A 27,813-nucleotide genomic window follows, 5' to 3' on the forward strand; every position below is an offset into this window, starting at 1 on the left:
CCTCCTCCGACAGCAAAGTCAGCCGGAGCATCCTCACCGGCCAACCCAATCACGTTGAGATCATCATGGCTTCGCCAAAGAGGTTGTACACTTGTTGCATCTCTTTTTTACTCTACATGTTATATATATTGTCCACTGAGCACACGGATTTGTTCCTTTAGTGTCTCCTTGAAAGAAAAAACGTAGGAATTTTAATTTTCACTTGTCCTCCTTTTCAAATTCCTATTCATGAAGCACAAGACTAAGAGATAGTAGCATAATAGCATTATAACCGTACATTTTCTTGTGGTTTGACTTAATCTCACCATGATTCTTTGCATCCTGTGATCTTCCAATTGTTGTGAATCAAACACCCAGATTGGCAGAAATCCTGTGTTTTTAAATTCTCTGTTTTGCACGTGCATTCCTATCCTATTCCTGTCTATTTCCTATCCCTGCATTGTTGGAATCCTCCAATTCAAACGAGCCCTTACAGAATTACTTCTCTTACAGATAGTTGTCAAAGAAAACCTTGCGTGGTTTGTCCCGCTCCTGATGCGCCGTCGTCCACCCCAGCTTAGTTGCTCCAACGACAGAAGGGTCCAGCACAGCAGGGATCCGGCCTCCAGACTGTCTTTCGCCGCCTCAGATCTTCTTCCCCGCCGCTGGCAGCCATGAAAACTGCATTACCATCATCAACCGAGCAGATGACCTCGAGGACTACACGGGTCCGCAAGAGAGGTCGCACTCTTTCGTGTCTGCTTACGTTATGCATCGATTAATACTACATGCTACTTTATCGTCCTGTTCACCGATTAGACTCGGAGTCAGCTCCAAACTAATGGTCAAACTTGAGTTTTTAAATGGTTGTGGGGTACATATCGGGGCCGCTATCAATAGTATCTATCTACTATCTGGTTAATCTCCGGTGTCTACTATGAGTTTCATGTTGGGTGGGAAACAAACAGTAAAGAAGCCATTGTCTATATTTTTTAACTGAAGCCATTATCTGCCTGCTATTATTGGTTTTGGGTCTATCCACAGGTTGCTACCATCACTCTGGATTTCTGCATGCACTCCTTACATAATCTCACTATGTTTTATTCCTATGCATGATAGTTATTGTAAAAAATGGAACTGAACATGTAGAGCAAAAGAGACGAGCCTTGCGTGGCAATAAAATTTCATGCAGACGTCGCTCCATGGTAGGCGCAAAGGCAGCCCCCCCTCCACGCATTTCAGATTGTAATCGAGAGGAAGATATCTGTTCTGAGGGGGATTCAGAAGGAGAAGACAACTCCTATTTACCCCCTGAGGTCTTCGCTCTAACTTGGCATGCTGATGTTGGTTATATCATGCATATGGTGTCTTGCATTGCTTACTTTATACATCAAATATGTCATCTGCTTAGTTTAGACATCCTTTGTGTGAATGCCATCTGTTTAGTTTATTCATCATTTATGTGAATTATGCAACGCCATCTTGTTTAGCCAGGCATCATATATGTGAATTTTGCAATGCCATCCTGCTTAGCCAGTCATCTTATATGTAAATTATATCAGGCCATCCTTTTTTTCGTTACATATTACAATTGTCAACAATGTTAGTACATTCAACTGCTCTTCGTGTGCATCAGCCATTTGACACGGTGATTGCAAATTCTGGAGTGAAAACAAGGTCTTCAGAGCAGACTATGATATCTGACGAAGCGCATATCTCGCTGGTTACGGATAGCTCCTCAGAGGAGGATTCAGAGACAGATGACCAGTCCTATTCCCCCCCTCCCGAGGTGTATGCTCTAACTTGGCAGGGTTATGTTGCTCATATCGTGCGTATGGTGTCTCGCATTGCTATGTCATTTGATTAGTTTAGACATGCTTTGTGTGAATGCCACCTGTTCAGTGTCTAATTTCCATATATGTGAATTATGCATTGCCATCTTGTTGCAAGACATTATATATGTGAATTATACAATGCTACCTTGTTGCAAAGGCATTATATATGTGAATTATGCAATGCCATGCTGTTTAGCCAATCATCATGTATGTGAATTATATCATGCTATCATTTTTTTTGTATTACGTGTTCCATTTGTCAACAACGTTTGTATATTCAACTACTCTTCATGTGCATCAGCCATTTGAAGCGGTGATGGAAGTATCTGGAGTGAAAACAAGGTATTCAGAGCAAACAATGCTACCTGCTGAAGCAGACATCTAGCTGGTTATAGAGAGCTCCTCGGAGGAGGATTCAGAGACTGATGACCAGTCCTATTTCCCCCCTGAGGTCTATGCTCAAACTTGGCAGGGTTATATTACCCATGTCATGCATGTTGTCTTGCATTGCTTTGTTTTTACATCATATATGGATTGCCATCTGCTTACTTGCTTACTATATAAATCATATATTTGAATTATATCATGCCATCATGTTTACATAGTACATACACATCATCTATCTGAATTATGGCATGGCAACCCATTCAATAAAGACATCATATAGTTATATCATCTCATCCTGTTTATTGTTTACAGTCATCATATTTTGAATTATGGCATTCTATCCGTGAATGTATGTGAATTATGGCATGCCAACCTATTTAATAAACACATTATATAGTTATGTCATGTCATCCTGTTTACATAGTCTCATATTTTGAACTATGTCTTTCCATCTTTTTTAGTTAGCCATCATAATGTGAAATTGTGTCATGCTATCCTGTTTAGTTAGCCATCATATATGTGAAATTGTGTCATGTTATCATGTTTGGTTAGACAACATAAATATGAATTATTTCATGCCCTCTTTTATTCCCCACTATCCATTGCACCTGTCTATCATACAATGTCTATACTTCCAATTACTTTTCTTGTTTATCAGCCATTTGAATTGGAGAGCGTGATGGCAGTATCTAAGGGAGTAACAACACGGTCTTCAGAAAAGATAGTGCTACCAGTTGATGCAAATAGAACCACGGTTGTACTTGCCCAAGGACCAGATCCACCACACATAACCCAGACTCTCGCAGATTGTACCCCTACCAGTTGGAAAGAGAACCAGCTACACCCCTTCTAACCCCAACCCCGGCAGATAGTAACCCAGTTCCAGTTGACACAGCACCGTCTCCACCACAGAGCACCCAAACACGAGCAGTTAGTAAGGGAACTGCAGTGCCCAAAGCATGAGGACCACCACTCTGAATCCCAACTCAACGCTTAAAGGAGAAGAAGATTTGTTCTCAGGTCAGGTTCTGTAGCTATGGTTCATACTCCTTTGCTCTTGCATTACTGTATTTACTCATACCAACTATTTTCAAATTTGAAGGATGGAATTGAAACTCCAATGGCGCAACAGGTATGTTTTAAACCTGTTTCTTTAACTGGTTTGCTGTTGTAACATGCTCTATGTTGATTTCAGTTTCAATTGAATAAACAGTTATGTTCTCATGTGATGCACATTACAAGTGTTGTTATTGCTCTATAGTTACCCACACTTATATTCTGTCTATTCTGCTTTGTCTTGAACAAATATTATTTGAACTGTGTCTCTATCTTGATTTGGCAACAAAAACTAGAATGATATAGACCATAAAGTGACCATGGTACATAGATATATGTTTGTTTCATGTTGTTATCCTGTCCACTTTACTACTGAACTCATTTACCAAAATTAGTTTCATATACAACATGGTAAACATGTGATGTGTCTGCTTGTTTCTTTTAGAACGCGGACAAAATATTGGAGAACAGTACCGCGTTATCCAATGGTAAAGGAACTAATGCAGATAAGGTTCAAGATAGTGAGACATCCCTGTTGGTCTCCAAGAAAGCTGATAAAAACTATATTGACGACAGTGAGGGAACCCAAAAGTCTTGTCTTGATGTAGTGTTCGAGTTACTGGCCACTACTGCTGGCACAAGCTCTTCGAACTCGCTGCCTGAATCATTTCGTCTTCTTGAGTCTCAACTTCAAGTTGAAATACATCGATCAGATGTGCTACGACAGGAAGCCGAAGGACTGAGGAAGTCCGTGCAGAATTCAGATGCATATTTTCTGGTGCAACAGCAAGCGCTGGAGGATTTAAGCGCCAAACAAGAGAAAGTTAATAAGCTTGCTAAGCATCTTGCCAGCATTATGGGTACCCAGGATATTGTTTCTTGAGATCTTCTGAAGTGGCCCACTACTAGGAAAAGGCCTACTAGTGGAGCACCAGTTTTGCCTACTAATGGCGCACTACTGGTGCGTCACTAGTACCACGCCACTAGTATTTTTACTAATGGCGCACCACTGGTGCGCCATTAGTATCTGGTATACTAATGGCGCACCAGGCAATGCGCCATTAGTATAGGCCACGGTGCGCCATTAGTATGCCTCCCAGGGGGCCATATTTACCCATGTGCTTTGCCATACTAATGGCGCACTGCGGGGTGATGCGCCATTAGTATCCTTTGGCATACTAATGGCGCACGTTGGGGTGATGCGCCATTAGTATCCTTTGGCATACTAATGGCGCACGTTGGTGTGATGCGCCTTAGTATCCTTTGGCATAATAATGGCGCACGTTGGGGTGATGCGCCATTAGTATGTACATTAGGGATTATTATTTTTCTTTTCTGATATTTGCACAGATTACAAAATATATTATTGGACAGAATATAAACAGCACCACACAGCAACAGCAGATACAATAGAAGATTAGTCTCCGAATACAATTCATCATATTAGTCTCCGAATTCAAAAGACCGAACAAAGATAGAACATTACAAGTCTTGAGACCACGAGTAGCGAGTTTGTCTTCACATTACAAGTCAATGTTGATCATCTAAACTACCATCACATAGAAGAGAGTTATGGTCATCATGATGAGCATCATCGCGATGAAACTGGTCTTCATCCGGTTCCTCCAACGCTCCCTCCTCTCTCCCGCTAGATAGCGCGCGTATCTAGATTCCGCCTCCGCCCTAGTGGTGTACCCTTTGTAACTGTTACCGCTGAAATGGTGAACCTGTCTCCGACACTCCTCCCAGTCGTCGTAGACTCCGGGAACCTTACCCTTGTACACGACATACGACGGCATCTCTATGCACTAGCCAAACAACAGACAATACATAAGCAATATATAAGTATGTAACAAAAGGATCGGAAGAGAAAAGCAAGACATTAATAGCACGATTCATGGTCCTACTAATAAATAGCATCGATTACATCTAAGTTGAACGACTATCCAAACCAAAGAGACATACAAGTTCATTAAAGTTTAATTACAACATGAGCTAATCAATGTTTCAGAACTACACATAGCATCACTACTTTCGACTCGACTCATGAGACCGGAGCGTGGATGAAGCCGCCGTCTGTCGTGATGGTCATGAAGTCGCGGGCGTTGTCAGCCTGCATTTGTAGCGTTGTGTCTATCTCACTGTTGGACGGTTGAAATTTGAGGTAGAACTGCCCCGAGGTACGAAGGACATCTTGATGGATGATTTCTGCAAACTCCAACTGGATGCGAAAGAATTCTTGTCGGATGTCCGCGTCCTGGATTGCCGCCAAGCTTGCGGCCCAATCTTTGAGATTATTTGGTAGCAGAAGGTGATTATGGTCCCGTATGATCGCCCGCATGTGATGGAGGGCGTAGTAGGCATCCTTCTGACCACCAGGCGGCTGCTTGACGCAGGGGAACGTCGTATTGTGGGTGAACACGTGCCTACCGTACCTACGAGCTGGCCTCTTAAAGGTGCCTCCATATGCGGCGTAGCCGGGGAGAGCATCATCAAGAAATTTCTTGATATTTGTGTAGTCTATCTTGGAGTCACGGTCCGGGTCGAAATACGTGGCCATGGAATATTTTGGGCTTAAGAGGATGAGTGTGCAATGTGTGTCACTGCACAGAACACGGAATGTTAGAAAAAAAAGAACGATCGAAATCTAAGAAATCATATGTTACGGGGCGGTTAGGAGATGACTTGCTCGGGAAAGTAAGGCACGAGGAAGTTATCCTTATCTGGGTTTGCCAGAATGGCGCCTTCGAGGTGTGAACTCGCGACTTGCCGGTCCCCAGCGTTGCCCAAGATCTTGGCACGCATGTAGAAGGGGTCGACTATCACAATGTCCGGGGTCTTGTCTCTAATGATCCGCATCTCCATACTCAGCGAAAACAGCCGAACGAAGGTGTAGTGCAGTGGATGAAGGTTAAGCATAGCAAAGATGTCATCAAACCGCAGGACGATCGTACCCCCGACGGTGCTATCCACAAAGCCCTTGCCCTCTGGCACCTTGGCCACGAAAACCAGGTATGCCACATCATTCTCTCTGAGACGCCGCTTCTCCAAAGAAAGAACACTATCATGCAGACTCCGCATAGCACCGGTTGCAGCATTGAGCATATTTGTCGGTAGCATCGCCCTACCCGCCACATGCACCCTCCTCGAGATATCCTTAGGTGAAGGTGGCCCGTCCTGAGCACGGATCGTACTCGGTGCCGGCTGGCTCGCACTGGCGCCCTTGTTAGTCTTTTGTTTCCGTCCCTTCTTCCTGATCTGCTGTAATGGGATCAAGTTCTGCTCACAGACCGCCTTCTTGAGCGTGTTGGGGCTGATAATATTTCGCACCTCAGCTATCTGAGGCTCGGTGAAGGCGGCAGCTGGAGGTGTCTCCTGAGAACTGAACGCCAGACGACGCCTGTTGCAATTGGGTTTCTCCGCCGTACCAGCTAGATCGCGGTCGTCTTTAAAAGGTTGGGTTCTTGAGAAGGAGGCCCGCAGAACTCGTCACCGTACCCATGTTCGGCATAGTACTTATCGACGTTGGAAAATGTACCGCCGTCGTTGTCGTCGTCGTCCGGATCCTGTGCCATATGCATGTCCAGATCCTGTGCCATAGGGATGTCCGGCATGTCCGGTAGCGTTGCGGCGTTCTTGCCATGGCTTGGCGCTGGCACGACTGGCGGTCTTGTCTGTGGGGTGGTGTCCCCCGCCCCCAAACGAATCTGGCTCTTCGGCCAAAGCAGGGGCCAGCTTACGCAGGCGCTGAGGGTCATCACATCATCTTCGTCGGCCCCAGCGGGTCAAATCGGAGGTAACAACTCGTCGCAGCCTGGCAGCACCCGAACCAGTTCAACCCTATACAAGCTGGGTGGCATCGGATTACCGTGGAACACGCGGTTGCCCGGTTGAACGATTCTGCCCTTGGCGACATCGACCAACTCGCCGCCCACGAAGTGCAGGAGAGTGCAAGGAACGTCGGCGGCGCCCTGCGAAAATATGTAGGGCGTCAGGGATGCCCAGTCAAAGGCAAGGAGATGAAGTCATCGGCCGAGAGGCTTAGTTACCGTGATGCCGTCGAGCTCGGCTAATGTTGAGGCACCGCCAATGGCGGGCGTGCAACTGATGGAGGGGCCGCTTGCTGGCAAGGTGCCGGCCGGCGTACACCCGGGTGCATTAAGCTCCAATGCCCATGCCGGCGCCGGAGACACGAATACCGCCTCCGCCGGAGACACCAATGCCGCCGCCTGCGCGTTGTGCGAGTTGCTGGCCGTGAAGCTGGGAACCGGGGGAGGCCCCTGTTGGCTGCCCGCAATCCACGTCGTCAGCCCCTGAATAAAGGTAGGCACTATGGCGGTGAGCGTCGTTCCCAGTTGTTGTTGCACTTGCTCTTGGACAATCTCCGGAATCCGCGCCACTTGTGCCTTGAGTTCTTGAACCTCGCGCGACTGGCTTTCCGAGCTGGTCTTTTTCTCCTTTCGCCCACCAGCGGTATAGTATGACGACCATTTTGTGGACAAGCCTTTGCCGGCCACACGACCAGCTGACGACGGCTTACTGAGCTTATCCTTGTTTTTCATTACGTTAAATGCCCTATTTAAAGGGGTGTCAAAAGGGGAGCTCTGAGACGACCCCACGCTACTGCTTACAACCTCCTGCGGAAGGAATGTGAACCATTTAGAAATTTGGCTTCATTAATTAGAATGCAACCATATGGAGCTAATTACGCGGGGGTGTATTCCTTACCAGAACAAGCTCAAGCGCCCTGGTCTTCGGATCCGTGGTAAGCTCCTTTGTTACCGGGTCCTCCTTGTACTGGGCCCTGACAAAGTTCCTGGTCTGCTTGTCACGTAATTTCTCGAAGCGGGGCGGTAGGCCTTGCTCGGCACGCTCCGCGTCCTCCTTGTCCCATATAGGCTCTGCCACTCTGTAACCGCCGGGACCGAGTTGGTGGACCCCTAAGTTCAACTCCCGCATTTCTTTCCCCCACTGACTTGATTCGGAGGTTGCGCTGCTCTCGCACTTGATCTTGAACTCCTTGTAGTCATCTTCGCTCATCAAAGGATATTTCGTCTTGATCTTCTCATAACTATCACCTTTTTCAATCATTGCCTTCACCGTGCTTCTCCATGTAGACAGGGCCATGCTCATCCTCGTGAGGGCGGCACTGTTCACTTTATTCCCTGAGAGGCGTGTGTTTGCAAACTCAGCGGGGAACTTGTATCGTTCGTGCAGCTTTGTGAAGAGGAGGCTGCGCAAATTCCCTCGGTCCTTATGCCTTAGGTTCTCGGTGTTGATCGAGACGGTGCTCCGGAGAATGCACCCGAGCTGAACCGAGTACCCCTTGACTACTTGTTTGGGCGCCGTTGGATGCCCGTCGGAGTTCACTTCAGTAAATTCCTGCTTGACGGTGTCGAGCACGTTCGGGCGCCGGTCCTTCCGTTGCCTCTTCGGTTGGCTGCCATCTGTGTGTGCGCCGCCATCATCAGTGCTGGCATCCTCGGCGGCACCATCAGTGGTGTCATCCCCGACCCCACTAGGGGTTGTGTAGTCAGGATCGGTGTCTTCCGTGGCATCGTCCTGATAGCAGTGAGGTTCTTCCTCCAGCTCCTGGGACAGCTCCCAGAATTGCTTGCCTCCCGAACCGCCGGCCTCATCGTTGTGGGCCATGTTTCGCTCTAAATAGGAAAAAAGTTTGGTCAAAAAGTTGGTTATTGTCAAGTAACAAGATCATGGTCTCATCATTTAGGGTTTGTCGACACCGAGAGGCATCCTAAAAGCTAAGCTTTTATCATTTAGGGTTTGTCGACGCCAAGGCACCCTAAAAGCCTAAGCTTTCATCATTTGGGCCTAATCACTTGGCTCTATTGCCACCTATGGTTTAATGCAGCAAGAATAAAGGGGCAATTGATCCTACTTAATTAAGTACTAAGATACCCGGCCCATGCATTAGTCGCAAGTACCCCATATGCCCTATTTTTAGCAAAGTCATGCTAAAATTCACGGAAAATTTCAGCATGACCTTTGCTGAAAATAGGACATATGGAGTACCCGAATTTGCCGGAACGGAAGTTAATCGACATTCCGGCAAACTCAAGGGCCCCTCGGGGAACCTACAAAATCATCACGACACGATGGTCAGAGACAAAACCCAGCAAACTAGCACCACAATGTGCCTCTACTTTCATATGGATGAAAAGGCCACAATGTGCCTCTACTAGCACCACAATCTTAGTTAACTTCTGGGGACATCAGAAAGTTAACATCCGCCTGATTATTATGAGGACTTCACTGCCACTGTTTACACAAACTTAAGTTAGTAATTAAAAATATAAAATAGGATAACCCAGTGACAGGACTGTTGGTTGATGTCACAAAAAAGTTGCTAGTCTCAACATGTTCTACAGTTGTTAAAATTATCTTACTGTATTTGGAACAAACTAACACCACAGAGTCTACTAATTCAGGTAGAAGCCATCATTCATTACAAATTTGAATATATGATATTCTAGAAAATAATCTGTCTACAAAATGAGATACATCACGTTTGAACTACCAAAACTGTAACCAACGTTATTACCTAATTAAGAAAAAAGTGCAGTACATATAAATTATTTCATCACTGAGAGGAGATAACCAAAAGTTTCCAAGCAATATGATTAAGAAAATGGGATTAAGGCATCCAAATGCCACAAAAGACCAAATCACCTTTTTAAACCAAGTTACACAAAGAAAATGCACCTAAGCACCAAGAGGAACTGTTACAACTCCATAAGGTATATCCAAGTCACTGCTGCTCATATTCAAAAAACCTAACTCCAATATAACCAGAAAGATTTTAAAACGTTATATCTCCCTGCTGACATGAACTGAAAGCGTAACAAAAATACCATCTTCTTTTGTTGATGCGTTGGTGTTTCAGAGCAGAGGTAAGAAAACCGGAGACCATATATGTAGTTTCTAACATATGCAAGATTACTTAAAAATTGGAGAGCCATGTCGTTTCTACTGGACCTAAATAGAGCTAGCTGCTGGTGTTGAACAATAAACAGCCACACCACACACTAAGACAAGTAACTGAAATGACTCTCTTTGTATTGTAGTAGAAGAAGAAACAAGAGAGAGATGCAAGATAGTAGTATATATAGGTGAGTCAACCTATTATTCTAGGCAGCTGCCTTGCTGGTGATTCGGTGTCGTCGCAATTGGATCCCTCCCACTCGACCTGCGATCTTCTACAAGGAAAAAGTAGCAGCTCAGTCAACCACCATATAATTATACAAGGAAAAAATGTTACTTGGCACAAGTGTAAACGAGAAGCTTGAGGTAGTAGCAGATTGAAGTGATAAAGTGCAAAGGAGAAGCTTGAGCTAGTAAACAATTTCTGAATGTTATAAAGTGGGGAAAGTAAAATAAAATTCATGACTAGTCATGGCAGTAGAAAAGAGATGAGATTTCACAAAACCAGAGCCAAGCATAGTCCAGAATGTCAAATTTTCAGTTAGTTAATTATTACAGTCCTTTGCTAAAAGAGATGATCCGTCCAAGAAATTTAATACTAGATGCATGCAGTCTGTTGAGGATCTTTTAGTGAATGACTAACAACAAGTAGCCGAGCTTGCCCAAGAAAGATTAGATTCAGAAGTGCTGGCTGCTGCTAGTGAATGGAGCTGACAGTTATACAGTGTCAATTGACAGTAAGTAGAGTGAGATGATCAAACGTTTGTGCTAAATAGCAGTGGCAGTGTAATGTTAACTAAATACAGTTGGCAGTGTATAGAGTGTTAATTGACAGTGGCTTGTCCTGGATATAACTCATTTTCTAGGTTTACCTTGGGTAGATAGCCCATGAATGCGGAACAGATACTTACATTCATGCCGTGAGATAAACTTATTTTCAGGTATAAACCATGGACAATTACCCTATGATACAGTGCATTTTTCTTCAGTGTATGTCCAGTGCATTTTTCTTCTTCTTTCGTTGAGTAGCATAAATTAGACCTCTCATTGTGTAAGATGCAGGAGTACTTCTTATACTCTGTGGCATTGCCATACTTAGCCAAGAGTCCCCATTTCTTATATTCTGTGAGATGCAGTCATCTTTTACTCCAGTTCTTATAGTATTTTGGAGTACATTGCCTGTTATGCTGCTTGCAAGGTTAGCATAGGTTCAGAAATGGGGACTAAAAAACAGTGATTTAATTCTCCAATTCAATTTTCATTTTCAAGTTTAAATTTGAATTTCAAAAGTAGTGATTTTTTACACCCAGTTCAACAGTGATTTTACCTTGATTTCAACGGTAATTTCAGCAGCAGAGTCGGGGGCGGGGACTAAAAAAATCTTAACCCTAACAGCATAGTGGAGCGCATGGAAGACGAGGTGGGGCGGCGGGTAGACGGGCACCTTGGCGTGCAGGCGCTCGAGGGCGGCGGGTAGACGGGCACCTCCCCGGGGAGCGCCTCCAGCCACGTCTCCTCCACGAGCAGCTCCGGACTCGGCGAGGCGGAGGTTGCGGCGCGCGCGGGCGAGGGCGAGGTTGGTGTCGGCCCTGCGGCGCTGCTCTAGCGAGAGTGGGGTGGGGTCGGAGGGGAGGAAGGGGAGGATAGGGAGAGGGAGGCGGCGGGGGCGTGGATTGGGAGCGGACGGAGAGGAACTGGCGCGAGGGAGAGGGACGAAGGGGAACTGGCGAGGGAGAGGGAGGAATTAGCTATAGGGGGGAAACTTACTAATGGCGCACCCCGAAGCGGTGCGCCATTAGAATGTTTTTTTATATAGCAATGGCGCACCCACGATCGGTGCGCCATTAGTAAACTTTTTTTTATATAGCAATGGCGCACCAGCCAGAGGTGCGCCATTAGTAATTTTTTTTATTATTATTTTTTGTTGCATCTAATAATTTTTTAGAAAATGAATATGAATATGAAACAGTAATAATTTTTTATAAAAACAGTAATAATTTCTTTAAAATATAATCAAATTTGTTATTTGAAAATATTTATGAATATGAAAAAAATCATCAAATTTATTATTTGAAAATATAATCAAATTTGTTTTTTTTTTTTGCAATTTTAGTTGCATTCATTTGTGACGGTGGAGCGGGCCGGGGAGGGTGCGGGGGGTCGTCGGCGGCGGTGGAGCGGGCCGGGGAGGGTGCGGTGGGTCGGCGGCGGCGGTGGAGCAGGGGAGGATGCGGTGGGTCATCGGCGGCGGTGGAGCGGGGGAGGGTGCGGGGGGTCGGCGACGGTGGCCGGTGGAGCGGGGTAGAGGGTGCGAGGGGTGCTCGGCGGCGAGGGGGACCGGATCTGGCGAGGTGGGATAGCGATCGAGATGGAGGAGGATCGAGATCGAGTGTCCATGAAATTTAAAAATATTCATGAGTTCAAAAAGTGCCCATGAAATACAATCGAGAAATGAAGGCTACAATTTAAATACAATCGATCTTAGCTAGCTATCTGTTCACAATCTTCTTACCCTTATTTTTCGTAAATGGAATTCTTCTCTTGAACGGACGTCCTTTAGGTAGGGTGGTCCTGCTTCTTCTTGTGGTGTATGCTGATACTTCATTGTCGTCGTCATGTTCCATCTTCGGGTCGCCGTACTTGTCGAAGTCTTGCTCATTGGCGACTCCATCCATTCCGATGATCTTCCTTTTGCCTCTCCTCACGACAACACGACTGGGCTTTGACGGGTCGGTAATGAAGAAGCATTGGTCCACTTGGGAAGCCAGTACCCATGGCTCATTTTTTGTGGTGACGTTCACGCCTGCGGTCTTGGATTTGGCTTCTGGTATAACCATGGTGGTGAAATACCGGTCTTCTTTTATGACGCTCTTGGCCCATCTGACACGGAACATCGGGACCTTCTCTCCAGCGTAGCTCAGCTCCCAGATCTCCTCGATCCTTCCGTAGTATCTGTCCTTGTCATTACCGGTGTAGGATTCCATCGTTACCCCGGAGTTCTGATAACCATCGCTCTTCATGTCCTTGTCCTCGGTGTAGAATGTGTAGCCGTTGATATCGTACGCCTCATACGTCATCAGGTTGTGCTCGGCGCCCTGTGACAAGGCGAATATGAGTTGTTCTTCCGCGGAAGAATCCTCATGTAAAGGGTACGACCGAAGCTTCTACTTGAACCAACGCGTGAAACATGAGTTGTGCTCTTTGATTATATCTCCGTCCGTCCTCTGTTGGCCTCGGTCATTGTACGTCTTCTCAATAAAGGTTTTGTGCTCTACCACCCAAGGATCGGCCACGTCTATGTGTTGTAGCGCGACTAGGTTTGCTCTTTCAAAGTCGGCGAGTCGACCATCGAAGTCGACATGCATTTCGCGGCGACCCTCACGGTGACCCCATCCAGCGAGCCTGCCGAGGTGCCTGTTGACGGGCAGACCAACGGGGTTCTCGATGCCTAGATAATTCGTGCAGTAGGAGATGCACTCTTCGGTCAGAAAGCCCCTGGCTATGCTTCCCTCTGGACGTGACATGTTGCGAACGTATCCTTTGATGACACCATTCATCCTTTCAAACGGCATCATGCTGTGCAGGAACGTCGGCCCGAGTTGGATGATATCCTCCACGATATGGACCAGCAGATGCACCATAACGTCGAAGAATGCGGGCGGGAAGTACATCTCAAGCTCGCATAGTATCACCACGATCTCTTCATGTAGCCTTCTGAGTTGCCTCACACCAACCGACTTCCGAGAGATGACGTCGAAAAAGTTGCATAGGCCAAATAGCGTTTCACGGACGTGCGCGTCCATGATCCCACGGATTGCAACTGGAAGTATCTGCGTCATCAGCACGTGACAGTCGTGAGACTTCATCCCGCTGAACTTCTGCTTCGCTGAGTCTAGGTATCTGCTTATCTTCCCCGCGTAACCGTAAGGAAGTTCTACTCCTATGAGGCAGGTGAAAAATTGATCGATCTCCTCCTGACTTAGAGTGAAGCACGCGGGAGGGAAGTCATTTCCGGTCTTCTTGGCCTTTTTGCCTTTGCGACGACTTTCCGTGTCCTGCTTCGCCTCATCATCATTAGCGTGAAGCTCCTCCCTGATGCCCATTGATTTCAAGTCTGCCCTTGCTTTCGGCCCATCTTTGGTCCTCTCTGGCATGTTGAGCAGGGTACCAAGCAGACTCTCGCACACGTTCTTTGTGATATGCATGACATCAAGGCTGTGAGGCACACGGTGGATCTTCCAGTATGGCAAGTCCCAGAAAACAGACCTCGTTTTCCATACCTTCAGTAGCGGCTCTGGCGCCTTTCGCTCCTTTCCCGGCTCTGGCGCCTTTTGCTTCTTTCCCGGCAGTGGGCATTCTTTCCAATTTTTCAACAGCTCGTCTATTTCCTCGCCGCTCCTCGTACGCGGGCGTCTTCGGGGTTCGGTTTCACCATCGAACAGATCCTTGCGTTTCCTCCACGGGTCATTGTCGCGAAGCCACCTTCGATGTCCCATGAACATGGTTTTCGAAGACCCGGGATCTCTATCTAGCTGGCGATACGTTGTGTCATCCGTGCACCTGACGCATCCAGAAAATCCGTGGACCACCTGCCCCGCGAGATATCCGTAACCGAGATAGTCGTGCACCGTCGTGAGCAGTGCGGCTCTCATAGGGAAATATTCTTTCTCTGCGGCGTCCCACATATTGGCTGGCGTTTTCCACAGCGTGTCAAGCTCCTCTTTCAGCAGCCCCAGATACAGATTGATGTCATTCCCTAGTTGTTTCGGCCCTTCAATTAGCATACTCATGTGAATGTACTTCCTCTTCATGCACAACCAGGGGGGAAGGTTGTACATCCACACAAACACAGGCCAGGTGCTATGTGTGCTTCTCTGGCTACCAAACGGATTGACTCCATCGGTGCTCGCGCCGAGCATGATGTTCCTTGGATCCTTCCCAAATTCTCGGTGTTCGAAGTTCAACGCTAGCCACTGGCTCCCATCCTTAGGGTGACTCAGCATCTTGTCTTTTTTATTTATCTCCGGATCATTTGCGTCATCTTCTCGCTTCTTCTCCTCCCTATCCGCGTGCCAACGCAGGAGCTTTGCTACCTTAGGGTCCGCGAAATACCGCTGCAGACGAGGAGTGATCGGAAAGTACCACACCACTTTTCGAGGAGCTTTCTTCCTCTTCTTGTATCGAGTGACGCCGCACACCGGACATATGGTAGACTCCGCGTGCTCGTCCCGATAAATGATGCAATTGTTCATGCACACATGGTATTTCACATGCGGTAAATCCAGAGGACACACGATTTTCTTTGCCTCCTCGAAACTGGTCGGGCATCATGTCCGGCATCTTCTACATGATGACTGTGTACAGCATCACCGTCGTGATCATGTCCTGGAGATTCTTTGTCTTCTCGCCCGCCTGAGACGCGGTGGTTGTCTTGCTGCCCTTCCTCATTTCTTGCCCGGCCCCCATGGACGACTTCATAGTCATCTTCATCACCTTGCCACCGATAGCCATCCATGAAACCACGCAAGAGCAGGTGGTCCCGCACCTGCCCGGAATCCGGGTCAGCAATAAGGCTCTTCAGCTTGCATCTTCGACACGGACATCTTATCTCCGTCTCATTCTTTTCAAGCATCTCGGCCTTCGCGGAGATCAAAAACCTATTCACAATGCCTTTGGTCATCGTGCGGACCATGGTCGCCTGCGGGGTAGAGCAAAACGATATTTTAGAACCAAGAAAAAATTTGGCATGACTTTCCCTAAAAATAGGACCAAAAAGAATGCATAGTGCCAAAATTCTCACCGAAACGGAAATGAATCAACATTCCGGCAAAATATTGGCAACTATCGCATTTCAAATACCGGTACCTGCAAACACAAACATATATGCAACACCACAAACATACATAGATCTAGCTAGGCCATAAAAAGTGCATGTGCACGTTGTTGGAGGGAGAACAACATAAATATAGCTTCCCCCTTACTTACCTATCAAAAAAAGGTAATTTAACCACTTAATTTGGATGAATTTATGGTGCAAATGAGGTGAGGAGGAGGAGGCAGCCGAGACAAGCTTGGAGGAGGAGGTGGAGAGAATGAAGTGGGGAAAGTGAGTGGGTAGGTGTGGCTGTCCAAAATATCTAGCTCGTCCTAGGTTACTAATGGCGCACCACCAACAAATGTGCCATTAGTAACCCTGGTTACTAATGGCGCACCTGCTGGTGGTGCGCCATTAGTAGTTTTTCAAAAAAAACACTAATGGCGCACCGGGGAACAGTGCGCCATTACTAGTTTAAACTAGTAATGGCGCACTGTTCCCTGGTGCGCCATTAGTAGTTTTGCAAAAAAAATAAAAAATAAAAAAAATATAGTAGTGGCGCACTGTGAGGCTGGTGCGCCATTACTAGTTAGAACTAGTAATGGCGCACTGTGCCCTGGTGCGCCATTAGTATGTTTGGAAAAAAATTGTTACTAATGGCGCACCTTGTGTCTGGTGCGCCATTATTGTCTTTCACACTAATGGCGCACCACATGTCTGGTGCGCCATTAGTGTCCATTCCATCTATAGCCCTTTTCCTAGAAGTGTGGTTTCAGTTCTGGATTTGTTTTGCTGCGGCGTTTATTTGCGCTGGTCGCCAACTTTGACAACCAGTGTATATGATATGCTGCTTTGTTCCCTATATTTGCACTGGTGGCGAACTTTGATGCCCAGTGGATGTAATATGTGTAATAGCCGTGATAGCCTAGTGTTAGTTGCTTGCTTATTTATTTCCTTGTTGTCTTGTTTATTTGTTTGCGTGTAGTAATTGCAGTTCTTTTTCCGCGGTTAGCTAGTGGCTGCAATAACCTATTTTTTTAAACTAGGCCACAATAACCATGGGCTAATATTTACTGTAGTGACACTGGGCCTCCTACTGGCCGTAGAAACAGTGGGCCTTCTATGGGCCGTAGAAACAATGGGCCTTCTACGGGCTGTAGAAACAATGGGCCTTCTGCGGGCCGTATCATCAATGGGCCTTATACGGGCCGTATGATCGATTGGCCAAACATGGGCCAAACAGACCGCATTATGGCCGTAAACGGGCTAGAGTTGGAACCGTTCATGGGCCGACCATAACAGGCCATCGTTAATAGGCCATATTTGATGACGCTATGAAAACGGCCCAACGTATTAACGGACCACAAACGGGCCGACTGTAACCACGGGCTGAATTTGGCCCACAAGCAGAAAATGACAGTAACGGGCCGTAAGTAAACGAATGCTGGAAATGAGCCCAAGAATAAATGGGCTCTGAGAAGGCCGAAAGATAACATGGGCTGGAAATGGCCCAACGGAATAACGGGCCGTTAATGGGTATAAAGTGATACACTGTTCATTACGGGCCAGTTTCACCACGAGCCGTTAATGGGTGTAAAGTGATACACTGTTCATTACGGGCCAGTTTCACCACGGGCTGTTAATAGGCCAAGAGTTACATAGGGCCTCATATGGGCCGAAAGACGTCATGGGCCATACATGAGCCAGAAGTGAAAACGGGTTGGAATCATATTGGATGGCCCAGATGACGCTACTGGGCCTAATTCGGATAGGGCGTAATGGGCCTTTGGTTAGAGGGCTGTAAATGGGCTATATGCGAACAGGCTATTAACAGGCTTTCTATGGGCCGGCCCGCCACCTTTTGACCAAGTCAAACGGACAGGCCTTTTCACAGGAATGGGCCTCTGTTGGGCCGTGCCACGTGTCGACGTATCATAGGCGCCTTCTGTCCAATGAGTGGATGACATATGTCCCAACGATGAGCCGACACGTGTTTCCTCCAGCCAATGATGATTTTACATGTGGAAAATCCCCATTGGTCGGGGCTGTTAACGGGTTATCGGATCCAAAACCTGACCCGATAGCTTAACGGCGTTCCGTTACGGTGGATGCCACGTGTCGGTCACCCTTGACGAAAGCACTTCTGTGACGCGCGATTTATCGTCATGGAAGTGGACACTTCCGTGATGATAATTTTGGTAATGTCATGGAACACTTCTACGACAGCACAGGTATGACTATCTTGATTCTGTCATAAATTTGTCATGGATGTACATGCATGACAAAAAACGCGACCTACTGTGACAAACACGTATCATCACGGAAGTGTATTTTTTTGTAGTGATTGGAACCAAAGCTCGGGAGGCGCCTCCATGGTGGCATGCAGATCTTTGTGAAGACCAGAAGCATACAAAATCAGATGAGAATCAGAAGACGACGATCCTCGGCAAGATCCTTGCCGAGGATACCCACGAGACCCCCTGCAAGCCCCTTGCCTGGGACGACCACAACGCCACGGCAAGACCCTTGCCGGGGCCCCGGCAAGACTCTTGCCGAAGACATCCGCGGGGCCGCAGCCAGGCCCACATCTGCCAAGATTCCACCACCGTTCCCATGCAACTGCCAGCCCAACAACTAGGCAAGCACCTGGGTGGCGGCGTGCGGCCGCTAGGCCAATTCAGCAAGCACCTGCGTGGTGGCATGCAGATGTTCGTGAAGACCCTACCACCACGCCAACTCGGCAGCTTGCCAGCTTACATGGCGCTGCATGCCTCATTGGCCTGGACGCGTGTCGGAGCAAGGCGGAGTGGCGACGGACGGGAAAGGCCTCGTTACCGCCCCAATAAAGCAAGAGGACACCTAAGTAACGCATTTAATGCACTTTGTCCTATAATGACAAGCGATAAGCTTGTACACTGTATAGCTTTCCACCTCCTGTGTGCCACTGTGGCAGCCCCTTTGTCTATAAAAGGAGGCCCTCGGCATACTGAGAGAGGATTCGGATCTTTTGGACAACGCACGCACCGTAGCTAGTTCAAAAGCTCAAGAACACTCAAATATACACCAAAGCAGGACTAGGCTATTACGCATCCTCGCGGCCCGAACCTGGGTAAACAATCTTTGTGCTGGCTTCTAGACCCGCTCTTTGCACAACCCCGCGCCTGCCAACCGTAGAAGGGATTCCAGTGATCCCATAGGTGTCGTTTTCCCCCGATAGTGTACATTGTAAGATTTGAACTGAGGACCATGCATATGGGTAATTATTTCGAATTCGTGCCATATAAGGTTTGGAAAAGTTGACATTGACTCGATTGTTGTGCTATTTTGTAGGTCATATGTTTGAATCCATCCAAAGTTTTCTCACTACCATGGTGTTCATCATATACATATGAATTTGTATTAAAAAAGTAGCGTGGATACCGTGAAATGCGAAATCCACGTTAGAATTGGAGACTGCTATGTGACACACACTCTAATTAAAATAACTAATTATGTGACACACACACTAATCCACGTTAGCGTGGATACCGTGGATACCGTTTCGATTTTTTTTCAAATAACTCCTCATTAATTAATTTATAGTATCTCATTTCGAATGACTAATTATTTGCAAGGAAAACACGGGCATGGTAATACATACAGATTCGTTTGCAAATGAAAGAAGATTCGTTTGCATTCTCAAATGTAGGCACACCAGGCAGACCAGGGTCGTGTCGTGGTGCTCGCGTGTGTCGTACGAACGCTTAGCACCCAGCCACCCACCCCCTCCCTCCCTCCTTGCCCCCCCCCCCCGAAAAAGAACGACGACAAAATAAGTTCGCGCTTCCACATTTCGGATTGAAATATCTGGCGGCCCCAATTCCAGCCCTGCAAAATCTCCCTTCTCCGTCGTCCCCTTCCGCGCCCAGATTGCTCAAATCCCTAATTCACCGCCAACCCAAGCAAAGTTCGAATCGCCCCTCGTCTCATCTCTTTCCCCACCTCTATGTTGGACGACGACGACGAAGACGACGGTCGCGCTTCACCACCGCACCGGAGCTACCTCATCTACGCCCTCGTCCACCGCACCGGGTGGTCTAGAGACAACGTCGGCCGCCGCAACTGACGTGTCTCACAGACACCAACTTCCACCACATCAGGTGCACTTCACCGACGTCGTCTCCCACCTCACCGGGGCTACTTCACCGAGCACATCGTCGCACCTCCGCCCCCCGAGGCCGTTGGGGCTTCACCAACGGTCTCGTCCACCGCATCCTAGCGCTCCGCTGCCACTCTAGATCTGCATCCGTACGCGGCCAGCCAGCGCATCACCCTCAACGGCTCTGAAGTGACCCGCACTCTAGCTAGGCGAGCATGCCCAAACGCCGGCCCAAACTAGGTATGCACACATCACTCCCTTGTGCATTGTTCCGATGATGTTTGGATATCCTTTCATTGCTCTCTTAGCTTACACGCCTATGTAACTCTGACTTTAACTCTTGTTTCTTCTGGAGATATCATCTGAAACAAGCAAAACCATTTTTTAGCGAAGCATGATGTTGGCGCTACGGGATCTGGTACACATCCTGCACACCCGTATAACCTTGTAAGTATTTGTCCTCCGGTACAATAGCAAGTTCGATTCCTCTTATTTGATCAACCACTCGTCGTGTCAAAAATGCAGAGGGGGATGCAAGGAGCACAAGGCCTGCACATCCAAGCAAGTGGTAACATGGACTTGTACATGGAACCTCCCAAGCGCGAGCAGAGCTGTAGTGAGCCCGTACAACGAGCTAGCGTAAGTCCCTGCATTTCATTTAATTCGTACTGGCCTACGTGTATGATTTGTGTGCAGTGGCGGATCCACGAATTCAAGTTACCAGGGGCAAACATTTAACTTAAAAAATACGAAGGCACTTGCACTCTGGAAATCAACATAACTTGAGAAATGTGAAGCTACATGCACTTTGAAAACCAGATAATGATCCAAAGTAGTTCAGATTATAAAACACTAAATGATGCAAGCACCAAACAACACAAAATGCAACATGGTGTAAAAGGACTACTAACATGGTCTGTACTTGCTTGAATATTCGTTCTCTGGCTGAAAATATCGAAGTGTAATTGCACCTATAACCAGTGCGCAAACTGCATATCAATATATCTATCCTGCACAAGTATGCCAATAGTTTCAAACAACAGATTAGAAAAGTATTTATGCTACGTTGTCATAATACGGGGACTTTCTGGTAGATGGCCTCGACGTTTCCTGAAGCCATGAAAATGTACTATAATTTGCTTGTCATCAATGCCTGGAAATCTCTATGTCTCTCTCAACATAGCAGATCATGATTAGACACTAAATCCCTCAATGGGAGCTTGCAAAATGCTTGCATTAGATCCCTCATTAGACACCACATGTTCATCACCAGGAGCATGCAAAATGTTTGCATCAAATCCTTCATTAGCAGTTTGTTCCTTAGACACTTCAGGCTCAAGAACAGCATGAGCTTGTATGTTTGCACCGGAAACTTGATTAGATACATCAGATTCAGTCAGTTCAGTATTGATTGGGGGAGTTACAAAATAAGCAGAAATTGGTTTCATTTTCTCATAGATTCCCTACATACAAGAAGTTTCACAACACCGTCAGGTTTAACTATTGGCCAGAAATTGAACAGTTGAATTAGATATAATCAGGGATGTGATGTACCTGCTCGTTGCGCATGCTGCTCTTGCAAGTTGCGATTGTCCGTTTGCGCAAGCTCGATGCCATGCCCGTACTGCCGCCGCTGCCTCCCACGCAGGCTACACCCAGGGCTGGATCTTCATCTTCTTGTCCTTCCATTCGCTTGAAGCCTGGCGACCGCCCTCCAATGAGGGTGCGAGGAAGTGTTGTGTTGGTCTATCCAACGGCAGCTAGGTTAGGGGCGAACCAGACTGGAGGCTGGAGGGAACGAATTGGGATTTTTCCTGTTGTCGATCGATATGGGAGGCGCTCGTTTGGGCCGCGAGCCTGCTATAGGGTGCTACCTCTTGAGCATGCGTTGGTTTTCCTTTAAAGAGGAAAGGGTGATGCAGCAAAGTAGCGTAAGTATTTCCCTCAGTTTTTGAGAACCAAGGTATCAATCCAGTAGGAGACTACACGCAAGTCCCTCGTACCTGCACAAACAATCAAGAACCTTGCAACCAACGTGATAAAGGGGTTGTCAATCCCTTCACGGCCACTTGCAAAAGTGAGATCTGATAGAGATAATAAGATAAATATTTTTGGTATTTTTGTTGTATAGATTGAAAAGTAAAGATTGCAAAAATAAATGGAGACAGAAATAGCTAGTTGACGAAAGATTAATATGATGGAAGATAGACCCGGGGGCCATAGGTTTCACTAGTGGCTTCTCTCAAGATAGCATAATCTATGGTGGGTGAACAAATTACTGTCGAGAAATTGATAGAAAAGCGCATAGTTATGAGAATATCTAGGCATGATCATGTATATAGGCATCATGTCCGTGACAAGTAGACCGACACAATTCTGCATCTACTACTATTACTCCACACATCGACCGCTATCCAGCATGCATCTAGAGTCTTAAGTTCATAAGAACAGAGTAAAGCATTAGGCAAGATGACATGATGTAGAGGAATAAACTCAAGCAATATGATATAAACCCCATCTTTTTATCCTCGATGGAAACAATACAATATGTGCCTTGCTGCCCCTGCTGTCACTGGGAAAGGACACCGCAAGATTGAACCCAAAGCTAAGCACTTCTCCCATGGCAAGAAAGATCAATCTAGTAGGCCAAACCAAACTGATAATTCGAAGAGACTTGCAAAGATATTAAATGGGACAATTTTATTTTTACCCCTAGTTGGTTCCTACCCACGGGTTTTGCCCTTACTTTTCGAGCTTGCTCAGTTTTGCCCTTACTTTTTCCATCGTGGTCCCTCGAATGCCCTTCGACCGTTTGACCAAAACTTTGAAAATTCATAACTAATTCATATGAACTCAGAAAATGCAAATAAGATATCAAAATGTTCAGATAAACATTACCTTTATGTGCATATAATTTGCATTCAGGACAAAAGCATCATTTAAATTACCTAAGGTAGTTAATGTTATTAACATTATTAAAAATAAAAAAGTATAAACAATATTTTTTCATGAATAAAAATTACATGAAAATGTAGGTGATGTTTTTTGAACATCCTGATATCTTATTTGCATTTTTCTGAGTTCATATCAACTTGTTATGAAGTTTCCAAATAATGGTGAAAGTCGTTAGAACATTCATAACAAGATGATACGAACTCAGAAAAATGCAAATTAGATATCTGGATGTTCAGAAAACATCACTTACATTAGCACTTAATTTTTATTCATGAAAAAAATATTGTTTATACCTTTTTATTTTTAATCATGTTAATAAAATTATGTACTTCAAGTAGTTTAAAGGGTGCTTTTGTCCTGAATGCAAATGATATGCACATAAAGGTAATGTTTGTCTGGACATTTTGATATCTTATTTGCATTTTTATGAGTTCATATGAATTAGTTATGAATTTTCAAAGTTTTGGTCAAATGGTCAAAGGGCATTCGAGGGACCACGATGGAAAAAGTAAGGGCAAAACTAAGCAAGCTCGAAAAGTAAGGGCAAAACCCGTGGGTAGGAACCAACTAGGGGTAAAAATGCAATTGTCCCTTATTAAATCATGCATATAAGAATTCAGAGAAGAATCAAATATTATTCATAGATAATCTTAATCATAAACCCACAATTCATCTGATCTCGACAAACACACCGCAAAAAGAATTACATCGAATAGATCTCCAAGAAGATCGAGGAGAACTTTGTATTGAGATCCAAAGAGAGAGAAGAAGCCATCTAGCTAATAACTATGCACCCGAAGGTCTGTGGTAAACTACTCACACATCATCGGAGAGGCTATGGTGTTAATGTAGAAGCCCTCCATGATCGATTCCCCCTCCGGCGGAGCGCCGGAAAAGGCCCGAGGATGGCATCTCACGGGTACAGAAGGTTGCGGCGGTGGAAATAGGGTTTCGTGGTGCTCTCGGATATTTTCAGGGTATATGAGTATATATAGGCGAAAGAAGTAGGTCGGTGGAGCCATGAGGGTGGGGGGCGCGCCTACCCCCCCCCCCCCCCCGGGCGTGCCTCCCTGCCTCGTAGATGCCTCGTTGCTTCCTTGACGTCCACTCCAAGTCTCCTGGATTGCGTTTGTTCCAAAAATGATCCTCGTGAAGGTTTCATTCCGTTTGGATTCCATTTGATATTCCTTTTCTGTGAAACACTGAAATAGGCAAAAAAAACAGCAATTTGCACTGGGCCTTCGGTTAATAGGTTAGTCCCAAAAATAATATAAAAGTGCATAATAAAGCCCATTAAACATCCAAAACAGATAATATAGTAGCATGGAACAATCAAAAAATATAGATACGTTGGAGACGTATCAAGCATCCACGAGCTTAATTCCTGCTCGTCCTTGAGTAGGTAAATGATAAAAACAGAATTTTTGATGTGGAATGCAACCTAACATAATTTTCTAAGTAATTCTCTTTATTGTGGAATGAATGTTCAGATCTGAAAGATTCAAGACAAAAGTTTAATATTGACATAAAAATAATAATACTTCAAGCATACTAACTAAGCAATTATGTCTTCTCAAAATAACATGGCCAAAGAAAGCTTATCCCTACAAAATCATATAGTTTGGCTATGCTTCATTTTCGTCACACAAGAATGCTCTCATCATGCACAACCCCGATGACAAGCCAAGCAATTTCATACTTTAGTAATCTCAAACTTTTTTCAACTTTCACGCAATACATGAGCGTGAGCCATGGACATAGCACTATGGGTGGAATAGAGTATAATGATGGGGGTTGTGTGGAGAAGACAAAAAAGGAGAAAGTCTCACATTGATGTGGCTAATCAACGGGCTAGGGAGATGCCCATCAATTGATGTCAATGCAAGGAGTAGGGATTGCCATGCAACGGATGCACTAGACCTATAAATGTATGAAAGCTCAACAAAAGAAAGTAAGTGAGTGTGCATCCAACTTGCTTGCTCACGAAGACCTATGGCATTTGAGGAAGCCCATTGTTGGAATATACGAGCCAAGTTCTATAATGAAAAATTCCCACTAGTATATGAAAGTGACAAAATAAGAGACTCTCTATCATAAAGATCATGGTGCTACTTTGAAGCACAAGTGTGGAAAAAAGGATAGTAGCATTATCCCTTTTATTTCTTTTTTTGGGCCTTTCTTTTTTTGGCCTTTCTCTTTTTTATTTTTTTTATTTTGGGACAATGCTCTATTAATGATGATCATCACACTTCTATTTATTTACAACTCAATGATTACAACTCGATACTAGAACAAAATATGACTCTATATGAGTGCCTCCGGCGGTGTACCGGGATGGGCAATGAATCAAGAGTGACATGTATGAAATTTATGCATGGTGGCTTTGCCACAAATACGATGTCAACTACATGATCATGCAAGGCAATATGACAATGATGAAGCGTGTCATAATAAATGAAACGGTGGAAAGTTGCATGGCATTATATCTCGGAATGGCTATGGAAATGCCATAATAGGTAGGTACGGTGGCTGTTTTGAGGAAGATATAAGGAGGTTTATGTGTGATAGAGCGTATCGTATCACGGGGTTTGGATGCACTGGCAAAATTTGCACCAACTCTCAAGGTGAGAAAGGGCAATGCATGGTACCGAAGAGGCTAGCAATGATGGAAAGGTGAGAGTGTGTATAATCCATGGACTCAACATTAGTCATAAAGAACTCACATACTTATTGCAAAAATCTACAAGTCATCAAAAACCAAGCACTACGCACATGCTCCTAGGGGGGGTAGATTGGTAGGAAAAGACCATTGCTCGTCCCCGACCGCCACTCATAAGGAGGACAATCAAAGAACACCTCATGTTTCAAATTTGTCACACAATGTTTACCATACGTGCATGCTATGGGACTTGCAAACTTCAACACAAGTATTTCTCAAATTCACAACTACTCAACTAGCACGACTCTGATATTACCATCTTCATATCTCAAAACAATCATCAAGTATCAAACTTCTCATAGTATTCAATGCACTTTTATGAAAGTTTTTATTATACCCATCTTGGATGCCTATCATATTAGGACTAATTTTATAGCCAAAGCAAATTACCATGCTGTTCTAAAGGACTCTCAAAATAATATAAGTGAAGCATGAGAGATCAATAATTTCTATAAAATAAAACCACCGTGCTCTAAAAGATATAAGTGAAGCACTAGAGCAAAATTAATTAGCTCAAAAGATATAAGTGAAGCACATAGAGTATTCTAATAAATTCCGATTCATGTGTGTGTCTCCAAAAGGTGTGTACAGCAAGGATGATTGTGGTAAACTAACAAACCAAGACTCAAATCATACAAGACGCTCCAAGCAAAACACATATCATGTGGTGAATAAAAATATAGCCTCAAGTAAAGTTACCGACGGACGAAGACGAAAGAGGGGATGCCTTCCGGGGCATCCCCAAGCTTAGGCTTTTGGTTGTCCTTGAATTTTACCTTGGGATGCCTTGGGGATACCCAATCTTAGGCTCTTGCCACTCCTTATTCCAAAATCCATCAAATCTTTACCCAAAACTTGAAAACTTCACAACACAAAACTCAACAGAAAATCTCATGAGCTCCGTTACTATAAGAAAACAAATCACCACCTCAAGGTACTGTAATGAACTCATTCTTTATTTATATTGGTGTTAAACCTACTGTATTCCAACTTCTCTATGGTTCATACCCCCGATACTAGCCATAGATTCATCAAAATAAGCAAACAACACACGAAAAACAGAATCTGTCAAAAACAGAACAGTCTGTAGCAATCAGATTTGTTCGAATACTTCTGGAACTCCAAAAATTCTGAAAAACAAGGAAAACCTGGATAATTTTTATATTGATCTACTACAAAAAGAATTAGCAATTTATCATAATCTTATGAATTTTAACAATTATTTTCGTGAGCGCAAAGTTTCTGTCTTTTTCAGCAAGATCAAACAATTATCACCCAAGAAGATCCTATTGGTCCTACTTGGCACAAACACTAATTACAACAAAAAAACACATCTAAATAGAAGCTAGATGAATTATTTATGACTAAACAGAAACAAAAATAAAATTGGGTTGCCTTCCAACAAGCACTATAGTTTAACGCCCCTAGCTAGGCATAAAAGCAAGAATAGATCTAGGTATTATCATCTTTGGTATGCAGCTCTTCAATGGAACACTTATAACACTTAGGAGTTTCCTTCTTCTTATTAATGATCAAACTCCTAGGCAAGAAATCAAGAAATTCATTTGTAGCAAAAGGTTCATTAATGATAGCAAAAAGTTGGGGTGAACACTTATTGACTTGAGATCCGCATTTTCCTTACTAGAAGATTCACCCTTATTTTTAGGAACATACATCAATTTGGCAACTTTGGTAGTAGGAGGATTTGGAGTATTTCTCACGGAAGAAAAGGCAGACCCTAAGTTGGTAATAATATCCTCAAGTTTATCAATTCTTGTGGAATCTTGATCTATTTTTTCGTTAACTATGGGTTCCTTTTCTTTTAAAAAATTCAGAGTAACTCCTACCTTAGATCCGTATTGGGTAATTTGGTTGTGGATCTTTTTATCGAAATTCTCAATCAAATCTATAGTTGCAACTTTATTTTCAATAATTTCAAGCCTTTGCATCATGTTCCAAAGTTAAAATAGTTCCATTAACCAAAAGA

The sequence above is a fragment of the Aegilops tauschii genome, chromosome 4 (assembly GCF_002575655.3).
Source record: "Aegilops tauschii subsp. strangulata cultivar AL8/78 chromosome 4, Aet v6.0, whole genome shotgun sequence".
In the NCBI taxonomy this organism is placed as follows: Eukaryota; Viridiplantae; Streptophyta; class Magnoliopsida; order Poales; family Poaceae; genus Aegilops; species Aegilops tauschii.